Source organism: Falco naumanni, chromosome 3 (genome assembly GCF_017639655.2).
Source record: "Falco naumanni isolate bFalNau1 chromosome 3, bFalNau1.pat, whole genome shotgun sequence".
In the NCBI taxonomy this organism is placed as follows: Eukaryota; Metazoa; Chordata; class Aves; order Falconiformes; family Falconidae; genus Falco; species Falco naumanni.
The window spans coordinates 48,244,936-48,258,455 of NC_054056.1; positions in this window are offsets into that span (position 1 = coordinate 48,244,936).

Sequence of the window (13,520 nt, forward strand, 5' to 3'; positions counted from 1 at the left end):
TGTGTTTTGGAGCAAGAAGCAGGAGTGCAGCAGGGAACCAGGCCAGGGCTGCTGTCCCTTTGAAAATTCATTTAAGCTTGGCTGAGATTTAAGCCTCTGAAAATATCATTTGAATATCAGCAACAGAGAACTTCTTAGAAATGGGGTAGTAAGCTCTCCAGACAGTCCTTCCGCATGGATCAAGCTAAGATGCAGTGACCTACCCACCATTACTGGAAGCCTTCTAACCACAGTCTCCCATGATTAAACAGTTTCTGATATTTCCCACAACATAATGCAAATTTCTGATCTTTTCTCTTGGTCAGATAATATTTCACTCTACAGGAAATGTTCACTCAGCTGCTAAATAAAGTACTTTTCTGTGTGAGTAAACATAGCAGAATCTGATTCAGAGCAAATTATTTATTTAATACATTTAACCCTACTTTCTGTTCACAAATTTTCCTTGAAACAAATGTACAGCATTTAAAACAGAGCTGTTGCCTCTTTTCTGGTGGCATTTGAGCTCATGTTGTCTCCCCAGTTGGTTAATGATAAATGAACACCCCTGACAGATGGTGCTGCGTGCAAGCCTCCTCATCAGTAGAGGCTGGGGCATTTCAAGGCAGGTTTGGCGTTCACCTGGTTTCTTACCAGTGCTATTATTACCATCTGCAGCTATTTGTAGTAGAGAGCAGATCAGCTTTGTCTGCTAAAAAAATAAACACGTGGGAAGAAGACTGAACCTTGCCAGGCTCTGCAAGTGAGAACTGGGAACCTAGACACTGGGCTTAGGCACAGAGAAGAGATTTGAGGAGGACGTGCTTCCATTTTTCTCCAAAATTCCCTGGTGAAAACGGAAGAGTCAAGTGTAGCCAACAGAATTCTGTATTGCAAGTTCACTTGAGAACTTGTTAGAAATATAATTCCTTGGTTTGTGAAGAGTCTATTCAGCAGTGCAATACTTAATTTTCTTTTGTTACGGCCCTGGTCTGAAGTGTTTGATAGAAAAATACAAGAATTGGTGGAAATACATTCCTCAATTGTAATAGGTAAATGGAATATAAAGAACTAATTTATTGCAGAACTGTAGTACAGGTCCACCATCCTAAATAAAATATTTAAAATTTCATATTAATTTAATCTCTATGCTGATACTTTACTATTTCTTAGACAATGAAAATTAAAAAAAGCCCCACTTTCTATACCATAAAGTCTTTGCTGCCTGGACACAGTGAAGGCAAAGCACACTGGAAAAACAGAGGGGAAAATTGTCATATTTATCTTTTAATGTATTTTTGTACTTCATTTCTTATCGATGTAATGAAACTAAACAACAAACTCTTTGCAAAGAAATTGCACAGCTCCTAACACTTTCATTAGCTTCAATCATATAAAAGGAAAATAAGAGAAATGAGTTTTTTATGTGCCCTTAGTATCAGATAATGTTGCCATAATCTAAATGGAGGATGTATTGAAAAGCCAGTTCGCGCTTTCTGGGTCTTCTGAGAGATCACCTTGTACACCACTGCTCAGCAGCAAGTCCCAGTACAACCAGTCTTGTATAAAGCTATTCCATGAGTTGCAGAAATTATGCTTTCTTCTTGCCTCACTGCAAAGCCCTTACAGCTACTACTAATGTTTCTATCGTATTCCAGGAATGGCTCCACTTCAGCTGAAGGCCCAAAGCATGTTCAAGAAGATAGATAATAAAATACCTTGTGGAAGTACTCAAGGCCAGTAAGTAATGGGTTCAAATCAGGGGCATCATCTATGTATAATCTGTGTTCACAGTTAATCAGCTATATCACACAGTCAGTGGCATCAGATGACACTGTGTAATTGTACACTTGTCATTCTCATTCCTCTTTGAGCAGAGTGGTCACAGACTGGTCCCAAACCATTATCCTGTGGGGAAATTGCAGAAACTGTGTACTCAACATTTTGTATAGTCGGATATAGAGTTGAAGTTCTGGTTTTGAACAGGAACTGTTGAATACTGAAAGGGCAGTGAAACTTCAATCCTAAGAACAGAGATGAAATTTTTCATCCAGCCTTTTTTTTGGACTATTGTTTAAAGGACAAAAACATGCTATGTGCAACACAGGAATTTTTCTTTGGGGAGCATTTGACCAGAAGTATATGGGAACCTAGGCTAATTTATGCAAAGCATTGCTTTGGCATTTAACTAGTCAGAAGGGCACAATGACTAGCCAATGTCCATTACGAGCAGCCTCCTACAGATAACTGGAATTCACAAGTAGTTTCTTCATTGCATGAGATTGCCTGCAGGTACTGTGGAGTAAACCCCAGGCCAAATTATAAGCATTGTTGGAGTTGTGTTTTTCTGTAGTCTTGCAGTGCTCTTCTTTTGTTTGTAAACCACATGAAGAAAATCTTCTTTGGCTTCCTGTGATGCCAGATCACTTCATATCAAATTAGATTAATGCTAGCCAGAGCAGTTCATGTTTATATTACAGTTTTCTCTGAGGCAATATCTTTTCTCTAATTACGACATAAGGACATCCCCACAATTGGAGCCCAGGGTTACAGTACAATGACCGGCCCTGTTAAGCCATCTGAGAGATTACTAATAACTCCAGTCAGATGAAAAGCAAGGCATAGCACTCTGGGAGTTAATCTTAAAATAATTTTTTTGAAATTACTCTTCTCATCTTTCAGGCCGTTGGTTTTTTGAGTGTTTTGTAATAATGAGAAGATCCAGAGGACAATAACTTCTGCCAAGTGCCGAGACTAACACACCAGTTTTATACTTGTATATTTCCACAGTTTTCAATGGAATTCTTGGTACAAGAAGGTATGTCACAAGGGTCATGCTAAAAATCTATGAGAGAAGGAATAAGGTTAACTATTTATTTTCAATTACCATAATAACTACATTAAGAGTGATATTTGCTGACTTAATATAGAATCTACGCAAACAGACATTAGTTTATACAACCAAATAGTTTTATATCTATTGCTTGTGTTCACTTTTCAGCAAGCTGGAAACTAAATAAAACAATTAAACTTCTATGGCCTATCATGATTAAAATGTCCTGTAATTTTAGCTCACAATTCCTATTTTCTTTGTAACTATTGTTATGAAAGAAACAACCCATGCTAGAATTTATTGCTGTAATTTATATTAGGCAAGGATTTGTGATCCTTGAAATTCCCTGCTGTCTGATTTACAATACTCTTTTTTACTGTATCATCCTTAATTTTGTGTAATCACAATTTGAAAGGTTTCCTGTTATGGTTCCTGCCATACTGAACTAAGGTTATTTTTCTGGTCAGAATGTTCGCTCTTATCGTAGTGGATTTTGTATATGCTGAGAGTCCCAATACTATGTAATTGCTTGTTTGCTTGCCTGCTCTTTTGAACAAGTCTTTCAGACATAATTGAGCTTTAGTAATCAATAGAATTTCAGGTGTCCAACAACCATTTAGCGATTTCTGAATATTGAGTGTTGATGTATATATCCCAGATGCATAGCAGCCAGCACGTTTATCTAATTCTTTATTTGATTCCAAAGATAGCTGTTGAAAACCTTTTATAAACACAATTATCTTCTTTCATTTGAGCATGGCAGTAACTATGCAAATATCTTGATTTGTGTGGTTTTAATAACTGAACTTTTTGTTTTCCATATGTACTTGTTTTCTGCTTGTTCCAGATAGAAATAGGATAGTTTTTAAAGTGTAGCTCTCCTTGCTGTGGATTTCTGTTAAATTTAAGGTGCTTTTTTATGTTTTGCTATTTGGAATCCTCTTAGTTCTTCATGCATAATATGTATTATGTGACTTGAGGATAAACTGCTTCAATAAATCCCATTATTCTGAAGAACAATAAAAATAACAAGTTGGTGACACTGAAACAGTGATAAATAGCACTTTTTATTTTCTTATGCTATTAGAATCTCACTCTTGCACTTCTGAATCAACTCTAGTTCCCAGTGCTGTCAGACTAGGAAAGCACTACCTGTGTTGTTTTTGTCAAAGAAAATTATGTTATTGAACATTATAATTTGTTAAATTCCAAGTCTTATTTAGGCAATTAGTGCAACCCTTGTTATCTCTGAACATGCAACTGAAAAAATAAATGAACAGTGCATACAAAACACACCCATGGCTCCTGAAACAAAGAGGATCTTATTCAGGGAGATGCTATTTGAAGATAAGAACAACACTCTGGCATCATGCCTTTCCCCCCAGTGCCATGAAACCAATCTTCTGTGACAGCTTTGATGGTTGTGGGTCCCTGAGTTCCTGGATGTAGGTGGACCGGAGGACAGCACTTTTTCCTGCAGGTAGACAGAAAACTCCAAAGACAACATGTGAAATAAACATGCTTCAAATGGTCCTTGCAATGATTGCAGTCATCATGGTTAAAGTTGTGAACTCACAGTAAGCCTGATTTTGCCCAGCTATGCCTTTCTAGATTCTACAAACAAAAGCATGAATTAGCAAAATCAGCAGGCTCAGCCTAAGGCTAAGACAAACATTTTAACCCAAGGTTCAAAAGTTGAACTTCCTCTCACAAGAAAAGGAAAGACAGACAAAAAAGTGAAAGATCAAGACACTGAGAGCAATCAATCAGTCCTCAATTCCTTCTCTAAGAGATATGGAACCAAAAATATATATTTAATATTAATATTTTATTTGCCAACTATAACTGAACATGAAGTAAGGGAACCAGGAGAAGAAGTAGAAGTCAGGTGATGATTACTAAGAAATCACTCTTCTCACCCCAAACAAGTTAATGGTGACTGACATTGGGGTCCTACTGCATGTTGCATTTTCACAAGCCTGTGCAGTAGACAGAAATGTAGAGTGGAATCATCCTCCTCTTGCTGTCCATAAAGCACCGCTATCAGCTTCAGTGTAATGATTTCTTCATGCTCTCCTTATGCCAGCCTGGTTTGTTGCTTTAGCATGAGCTTGAAGGACCCTGTTTACATCCTGTCTTCTGTCCAATACTGCACCTTCCAGCAAATATCCACCTGTTACTCCTGGTCTCAGATTACTGATCAGCTGCTGTCCCATATGCTTATCCATGCCCTGACATGGATACTGTCATGATTTAATAGCCCTGGCTGGGTGGCCCCCCCACAGTTTTCAGCTCAGCCAGGGGGCATCAGTCCCTGCCTGAGCTATGCTCTAGATGTGCCTGTCTCCAGGTCCATCACAGCCATGCCTGGCCATGCACTGCTGGACTGGACCCTGACCCATGGGCTGACTTCCCCACTTGACCTCAGACCTGTCTGGTGGTCACCAGGCTGAGCAGGACCCTGGCTGCTACCACCAGACCTGACCCTACTTTGCAAACTTAGATTCCTTTGACTTGCCTCGTCACTAAGTGATGGTGAGTGTTCTGGATTCTCAGCTGACCCCCACTGACACCTCTGAGTCTGCCCCGCTCCCCTTACTTGGGAATGGTGGGACAGGGTCCTGGCTGGCAAGTCCCTGCCCCAGTGGCTGTGTTGTTACCCACCTGATGAACCAAACACCTGTGACTCACAGCGGTGGACCTGTCCCACATTTTCTTAAGCATTCCTCAGCCCCAAAAATTCACAGAAGGATCCTCTGCAACCCAGTCCACTACCAACATTTCAGGTAAAGGCACTAGGTAGCAAGAGGCTGAAGAACTGGCTGATGTTGCTTCTGGAGGTGGCCCACTCACAGGGATGTAGAGTCCCAAGTACGTAGTTGTCCTTCAGCCTGTAGGCCCAAGTAAAACACAAAGAAAGGAATAAAATGGATACATTAAAACTGGGGGTGGGGACATGGAGGGTAAGACAGAAGGAAGCTCTTATAAGACTTTTTTACTATTCCAGTCATTAATAAATCATGTCTGGAACTTTTCTGTGTTTTTTGTCTTATAGTACTGCAACAATGTAATAAGAGTAATTCACCTCCCATTACTGCACCTGCTTGTACAGTTTAAATTAAAACCAGAAACACTGCAAATCCCACTTCACAATGCCTTTCAGTGTTCGAGACTCTGAATTAAAGGCCTTCATTGTTTAGGAGGATTATTTCATTGCCTTCACTGGCTTCAAAGAAATAAGAATCTTCACTCACTTTTCTATTGATCCCCGTTGATCAGATTAACTTTGTTTTGGATTCCTACTGAAACAAAAGACAAATAGAAATGTTTTGAACACTTACGTGTACAGTTTTGTTCAGTTCACGATTCTATTACCTATTACAAAGATGATTATTGGTTAGACAAAGAAAGAATAAAGGAATTACTGTAAATTATGTTCACTAAATACTAACACTTTAAGCAATTACAGAATTATGAAATATTTCAGAATGGCATCTAATTACAGTTAATTCCACCATTAAAAGTATATCTTTTATTTAGCAGTACTTGTTCTTTCATAAACAATAATTAGGATTAAGAAAGGTCAGAGAACACTTCCATTTCAACACTACAAAACCCATCTAAAGCCATTCCTGCTCAACCCCCATGCATTTTATATTCAGTGACTTTGTTATTTTGTAAAAAATGACAAAGGATCTTAATCTTGGAAAGGGCCAAGAGGCTCTCCTGGGACATCACAAGCCAAGAGAGCCGAATCATGTTAGCCTGGCCATTGACAAAAGCTCTTCAGCTAGGAAGCACCCTTACTTGTGTACTCAGAGAAATTATCCGCAGAAGGATGATACATGACAACTGGAGGCTCTGCTTTCTCACACTGCTATCCTGCACATCTGCATGCAAGTCTACATGTCTTTTAAAATACCTTCAGTGATGGTGACTCAGCCACTTCCTTGGACAGCCTGTTCCAATGCTTGACCACCCTTTCAGTGAAGACATTTTTCCTAATATCCAATCTAAACCTCCCCTGGTGCAACTTGAGGCCATTTCTTCTTGTCCTGTTGCTTGTTGCTCAGGTGAAGAGACAGACCCCCACCTCACTAACAATCACTTCCTTCCTACTGGCTACACTCACACCTTCAATGCCCAGTATGCAGCTGATCTCCACTGCAGCTGCTGCTCACTGCTGGCTCATGTTCCCTCTGTCGTCCACTGGAGCCCTTGGGTCTTTTTTCACAAAGCTGCTTTCCAACCAGTTGATACCAAGCCCGGACACGAGGAGGATGTGTTCCCAGGTGAGGGCCAGGGCTCTACATCCACCTGCGCTGAACCTCATGAGATTCCTGCTGCACTCTTCCTTCAGCCTATCAATGTCCTTCTGAATAACAGCCTGCCATCCAGCGAGAGAGCCATTCCCACCCAATGTGGTATGATCTGCAAGCCTGCTAAGGGTACGCTCTGTCTTAGCTCCCAGGTTAATGAGAAACACTATGCGTTCCCACGTGAACTGCTGAGGGACCCCACTATTAACTGGTCCCCAGCCAGACTTTGTTCACTTCTCAGTTTCAGGTCCTAAACTGGAGAGCGGCCCTTGCAGTGTCTTCATCTACCTCTCCACATCATTGGCTGCATCCCTACTTTGTTCCATGGATTTGCCAGCTGGCTGAAGTCATCCTTTGGGTGGTGTTAAATGCTTTTTATTTTCTTTCTTACATTTCTTCCTTCATTTCTACTCTTGCCAAGTAAAGCTAATCAGTAGTGATAGTACAAAAAAGTATTCAAAACTGTATGTGTATCAATTGATTCCCTTACTATTGGGGAAACAGTGCAAGTACTACGTGCATGGAAGCATGAAGTCCAGTTAAATGCACGCACACCAATACTCTTTTCTATCACTGCAGTCAGATGACAAACTGTAAAGTTACTTGATATCAACTCTGGCTGAAGGTCAGATTGCATCTACAGGCCATCATTTTTCCCCAAAACATGTTCATATTAACAAACAACTGTTAGGAAGACAAAAGCAAACATATCTGGAATTATTTTTTTTCTCTCTTGCATACATATATGCTCTTATGTGTAAGTTTTGGTGGAGTGAAAAAGGTAGCATAATTAGTCACACAACTGTAGTTACATGAGGAGTCACCTCAGTCCCTAATTGCCAGAACTTATAATTTTTAAGCAGAGTAGGCACATCAGTGGAAAATGGATGAATTTTTTAATTATTATTATTGCTGCTTAGGCTTTAGGGTCTCAGATGGAGTAGGCATTATATAAACATGCAGAAAGACAATCCCTTTTCTGAAATCTGTATCAACTACTAAGTGAAGATAAACACAATGAATTTAGGGATGCTGCTTTTAATAAAAACAACTGAAAGAGCAAGAGTGGTTTTAATGTAGGGTCAAACATGGAGCTAACAAAACTGAACCAGAGGAGATGGATAAATAGGAATGTGGAATATAGACATAAAAGAAAAAAGTGGCAATGAATGGGCAAAGGAGAAGAAAGAAATATGAGAAGACCTAGAAAAAGAATTATGAAAAATAAAGTACACTAAGTTAGGAAAGAAAGGCTGGCATTCTAAAGAAAGTAACTAGTAGGATCCAAGTTTTATACGTCAGTATACTGACATTATTAGCAGCTCTGTTGGTCAGTGGAGATGCAGGGGTCCAACAGTCTTTGCAACACTGAGCTGTTCTGTCCCCTAGGAAGGGTTATTCTATTGCTTCTGTACCCTATCAAATGAGAATAATTTGGGTGTCCTGCTCCCAGGACTTCAAGGCAGTGCTGCAGTCACAAAAACTCACAACAAAAGCAAACAAGCAAACAAAATGACAGTGGAATTGAGGTGTTAAAGGCACTTGACCGCAATCTTCCATCAAATGCTCCAGTTTCTGCTGGAGAAGGCCTTTTTACACCTGTAGAGCTTATCATAGTTTAAAAGATTGTATAAACTTGTAACAATGTAAGAATTCCACAGCAAACTTCTGTGTAGGTGGAAATTTGTTAAATTAACACAGAAGTTTGTTCAGCCATGCAGTAGCACTGTATTATGGAGAAACTTCCCAACAGGTCCCAAGATGGACTCATGAAATAGACATTAGTCAGAGCACCAATCAATATCTGAAGAGATTATTTTATTTGAACTAAATGAACTGGTATTCATCACTATATGAAACAGCAAGTAGTTTAGATCACGTAAATAATGTGAAGTAGAAGGAAATTGCACAGAGCAGGCTTTGTAAGGATTGCAAGATTATTGTGAGTTACGCTGGCAGTATCTACTACATCAATGCAACTGCACCAAGACTGCTTCCATGAAGCATTGGAATTATTAAGGCTGGCATAGAAATGTTTATGGCAACAGCATTCTGGGTTACTACAATTACAGTGATGATGCCAGGACAGTATGAACTACTGCAAATGCTTGCACTTTTTGGCCTGAGACAAGGCGGAAGAGAGAAAAAACACCTGTGAACTACTGAATGACCATGTTGTTGTCTAACTCTCTGACCCTCATGGAAAAGCTGGGGAAAGAAATAAAAGGTGAAACAGAAAAGCAAATATTTCCCCACCCATTATCAGCGTAGTTCTGCAGGATATGACCTTTTACTTTCCTTGCCTTCAAAACATCCACTCAGATTTGTTTTGTATGTGGCTTTATTTGAGTATCCCATGGCATTCAAAAAGCATCCAGGTGTTAAATATTTGAGCTTATGGTGAAAACAATAAAAAAGTCCAGTTCTGGTTCCACTATCTATACTTAAGCTAACCAATATTTTACTCCATTGGTAGGCTTTTTAACTCAAGGGTGCAGAATGAATATATTGACTACATAGTTCCTTGCATGTTTTCTCTTTGCGTGTAGTAATTAACCCCAAAAAGATTCCAGCTGCTGAACTGAGGGTCTTAATTTGGGCCTGTTGTGTTTATAAATGCTCATAATTCCTTACTGTTCTTAATGATGTCTGTAAGACTCTGCATCATGACTTAGACTTCTAAAATTTATCTTGTCTGTGAACAATGCAAAACATATGAGGAAACAGTAGAATACACATGGGGGAAAAAGTAGAAAAATATATCTATCCATATTGTATAAAATGTCTTTTAAATTGAAGCAATCTAGTTAGGCATGAAGAATTAATAGTGGATGTGATATTATCATTATTATTTGAGTCTTCTCAACCCCAGGTAAAATCCTAAAAATTGCCATCTTTGGCAGGGAAGAACCACTGCATAAGTAAAGTGAAACATATGAGATGGGGAACCGCAATTTGGGGGGAAAAAACCTGCAGTGAATCAACAAAATAAACTCAGTGCTACTTCGTGGAATACAATGGTGCAGCTCATGATTGCACACTAAATTCTACTCACTGCCACGGTGATTTCACTACCACAAAGCCCCAGTCCTAACAAAAATTGAACCATCAATGTAAGAAACAGTTTCCTGTTTATTACAGCTTCTAGACCAATAATTCAGTGGAGGGCATGATTAACTTTCTTGTAACAAAAAACTGTATTATTAGTCCACTAGTCAATAATTGTTCTAAGCACCACCTATGAAAGATTTTCTCATAATACTGTGTTTCAGGAGAAGTATTTTCATTCGAATACTTTTATTTATTTACTTACTTACTTTATTTCTGGCCTCACTGTTACGCTGATGCAATGTTTTCAACAGACTAGTGCTGTTTGATACAGGCCAAGCTCAAACTGCGTTGCCGTTCAGATATGCTCTTGTGTTATTAGAAAGAACAAATACAAAAGAGATATGGGCCTCATGGACTCTAGCATATTAATGCAGAGGAAAGAAGCAGAAGGGGGAAGCTAATTACAATTTTGTAAGCCTAAAGTAAAGTCAAATCAAGTCAAAAAAGTATGCAAATGTATAAATGCATAAAAATGTATAGTCTGATTTGAGTGCAAATCTCTTCATAGGCAAAAATTTTGCTGAGGTCAACACTGGGTGTTAAACCCCAAAGCAACAGTTTACATCCATCCTTTAAAATATTATCCAAACCATCTTATTAAAAAGTATCATCGGATAAAACAAAAACTCCTTAAAATGCAACACACATCAATGGATACATGTCATTTATATTAGCAAAAAGAGTGACTATAAATCTAAGAAAGAAGAAAGCAAAGAAAGAAAATACAGCAACTGCTACTAACATTGAAGTGTTACAAGAAAGCTATGGAACACATAGGATGGCACTGTAAATTATGCTGTTTATAGAATATTTAAAGGAATCTGAGGAGCTTTTGTAAGGAATTTTAATTCAACAGGTTCCAGTCTAAGATCTATTTAATAGTTTGTCCTACCATAACAACATGATTGAAACGATACAGCTGTATTTTATCAGTAATAATACAGCGTAAATGCATACGTCTTCCAAAGGGGGTAAGAATAAAAACACACAGCCAAATATGATCTGTTAATATATGTATTCTGTTATCAAAATTAATGGAGTAAACTATATAATGTAGATGTGCTGTGACTCATAACTTTATGAAAAGCATAGGCCCTCGAGAATTAAAATGCCAGGTCTACAGATCTACAGCTCCCATAATATCTTAAAGTCATTACAAGCATTTCAGTGGAGTTGCCAGTTGACCCTAATAATACTGTGTGCAAACGACGGATGGTAGAGGAGACCAATGTATTTATGTGCCTCTAAACAGTGAGATATTGTGATAATTTTGCTGTAAGTTCTGAAAACGACTGCAGTCTCAGCTCTGAATGTCTTAAACATTTTTAATGTAAGTGTGAGGTCTGAGGCTTCTTGGAGTCAGTATACCGTTCTCGCCGTAAGAGACCCGAGGCTACTCTTGGGTTCAGGACCTGGCATATTTACCTGAAAGTGCGAAATAGACATCAGACCCAAACATTGCTGGCATCAAGAGATAGGAGTCGAGGTGCTGGTGAGCAGGTAAGCTCCACTGCTGCCACTGTGCCAGCAGCTTGTGCAACCTGTACATAAAGCTGCTTTTGCTCAGCAAACCTCCAAAAATCATAAGGGGAAAAAAAAAAAGAAAAAAAAAAAAAAAAAAAAAAAGGATGTCCGCCCTGAAAAGGAGAAGACAGAGAACGGCGAAGACCGAAGCTCGCCTCTGCCACTCTTTTCCTGCCTGACACCCAGCACACCCCCAGACCACCCCGCGCTGGCTCGGCGGTCCCAGAGGGGCTCTCCCGCGTCCCCCTCGGCCGCGGGGGCTGGGGCTGAGCCCCGCCGCGCCGGGGTGCAGCCTGGCGCTGCGCAGGCGGCTCTACAATTGATTGAGGACTTGAGCGGGCACGTCTGCAGCCGGGTAGCCAACTGCTGCGGAAACCGCAGCGAGCCCGTCTTCACTGCAGGCGCCGGCGTCGAAAGGGGCGCCGGAGCGGGGCGGGGACGCTGCGCGGGCCGGGGGCTCCCGGAGGCTGGCAGCCCCCGCGCCCCAGTGGGGTACCTCCTACCTGGCCGTGGCGGGCGAAGGGGGAGCAGGGGGAGAATTCCCTTCGAGCAGGCGGGTTTGGTGTTTTGAACCGTGGGTACATCTCCGGCTCTGCCTCTGCGGTACGGCTGCGCACCCGCAGGCTGATCATCCGTGGCGCGGTCCTTCGCTGCAGGACTGCCCAAGCAGGAGCTTCAGTGCCACCTATTAGGGACCCCCAAACACGGCTTTGACTAGAACTGGTGCTTCAGAGTTGCTGAAGATCAGTTTTAAGCTAACTTCTTTTACCTTCCCTGCCCACGGCTTAAGTATACACATGCTCCCTTTTCCCTCCTCCTGGGGCTTCGCGAGCAAAAATGTTTGGTAGGTTCTCACCTACCACAGGAAGGTAAAGGAGAAATACTCCCGTCGCGTTTGGCATCCCCTGATCACCTTCACCACCTCCAGAGATAAATTTTAACGTCTATTCCTTGATCTGACAGCGATAGGGCTTTCTGCATAGTGCCAGAGCATCTCTGCGATGCAAGGGGAGGGTGCGGGGGGGGTGGGGGTGTTGGGGGGGGTGCGAGGGGGGAGGTCCGACCCCTCGCTGCTGTCGGCCCTCTGGTTCAGGCCTTGCCGTTGGCCTCGTTGTGTTCGGGGGAAAGGGGGAAGGGCGGACAGAAAGTTCTCGCTATAGAAGAGTTCCCAGTGCAGAAGAAAACAAACTAACAAAAACAAAATTAAAAAAAAAAAAAAAAGAAATTTGGGGGAACCTAGCTCTTCTGCAGCGCGTCAGTAGAATACATCAAGAAAAGCTTCCTATTATTGCACAAGGGGGGGAAAAATGCCTTTTTTTTCTCGTGTTTTTTTGAGGTGGATAATCCCCTGGCTGTAGTGCTTTCAGACGAATCTTCTGACAAGTGTTGCAGTTCAGCACCGTATGTGTTGTATCTTGGAAACAAACAATGCGGTCGCTGGAAAACTTGGGAACCGAGGAGAAAGGTCAAGGGCAGAGGCTGATCAGTTTTTGTTGCCTCAGCTGAAGAATCATAAATAATCAAAGGACTGTCATTAGCTACACTGTCCATAAGACTTGGGGGAAAGGGAGGAAGGAAACAAATAATAAAGAGGATGACCTTTGTGTAGCCTGACGCTCCCCGCTCTGACACCTTTCTGGCCAAGACCCCTTGCAGGCACGGCGCTCGGGGAGGGGACAGCCGCCCTGGGGGGCAGCCCCGCGCCCGGCTGCCCGACGCTGAGCGGGGCGCGAAGTGGCGCGCAGCCCCTCTCC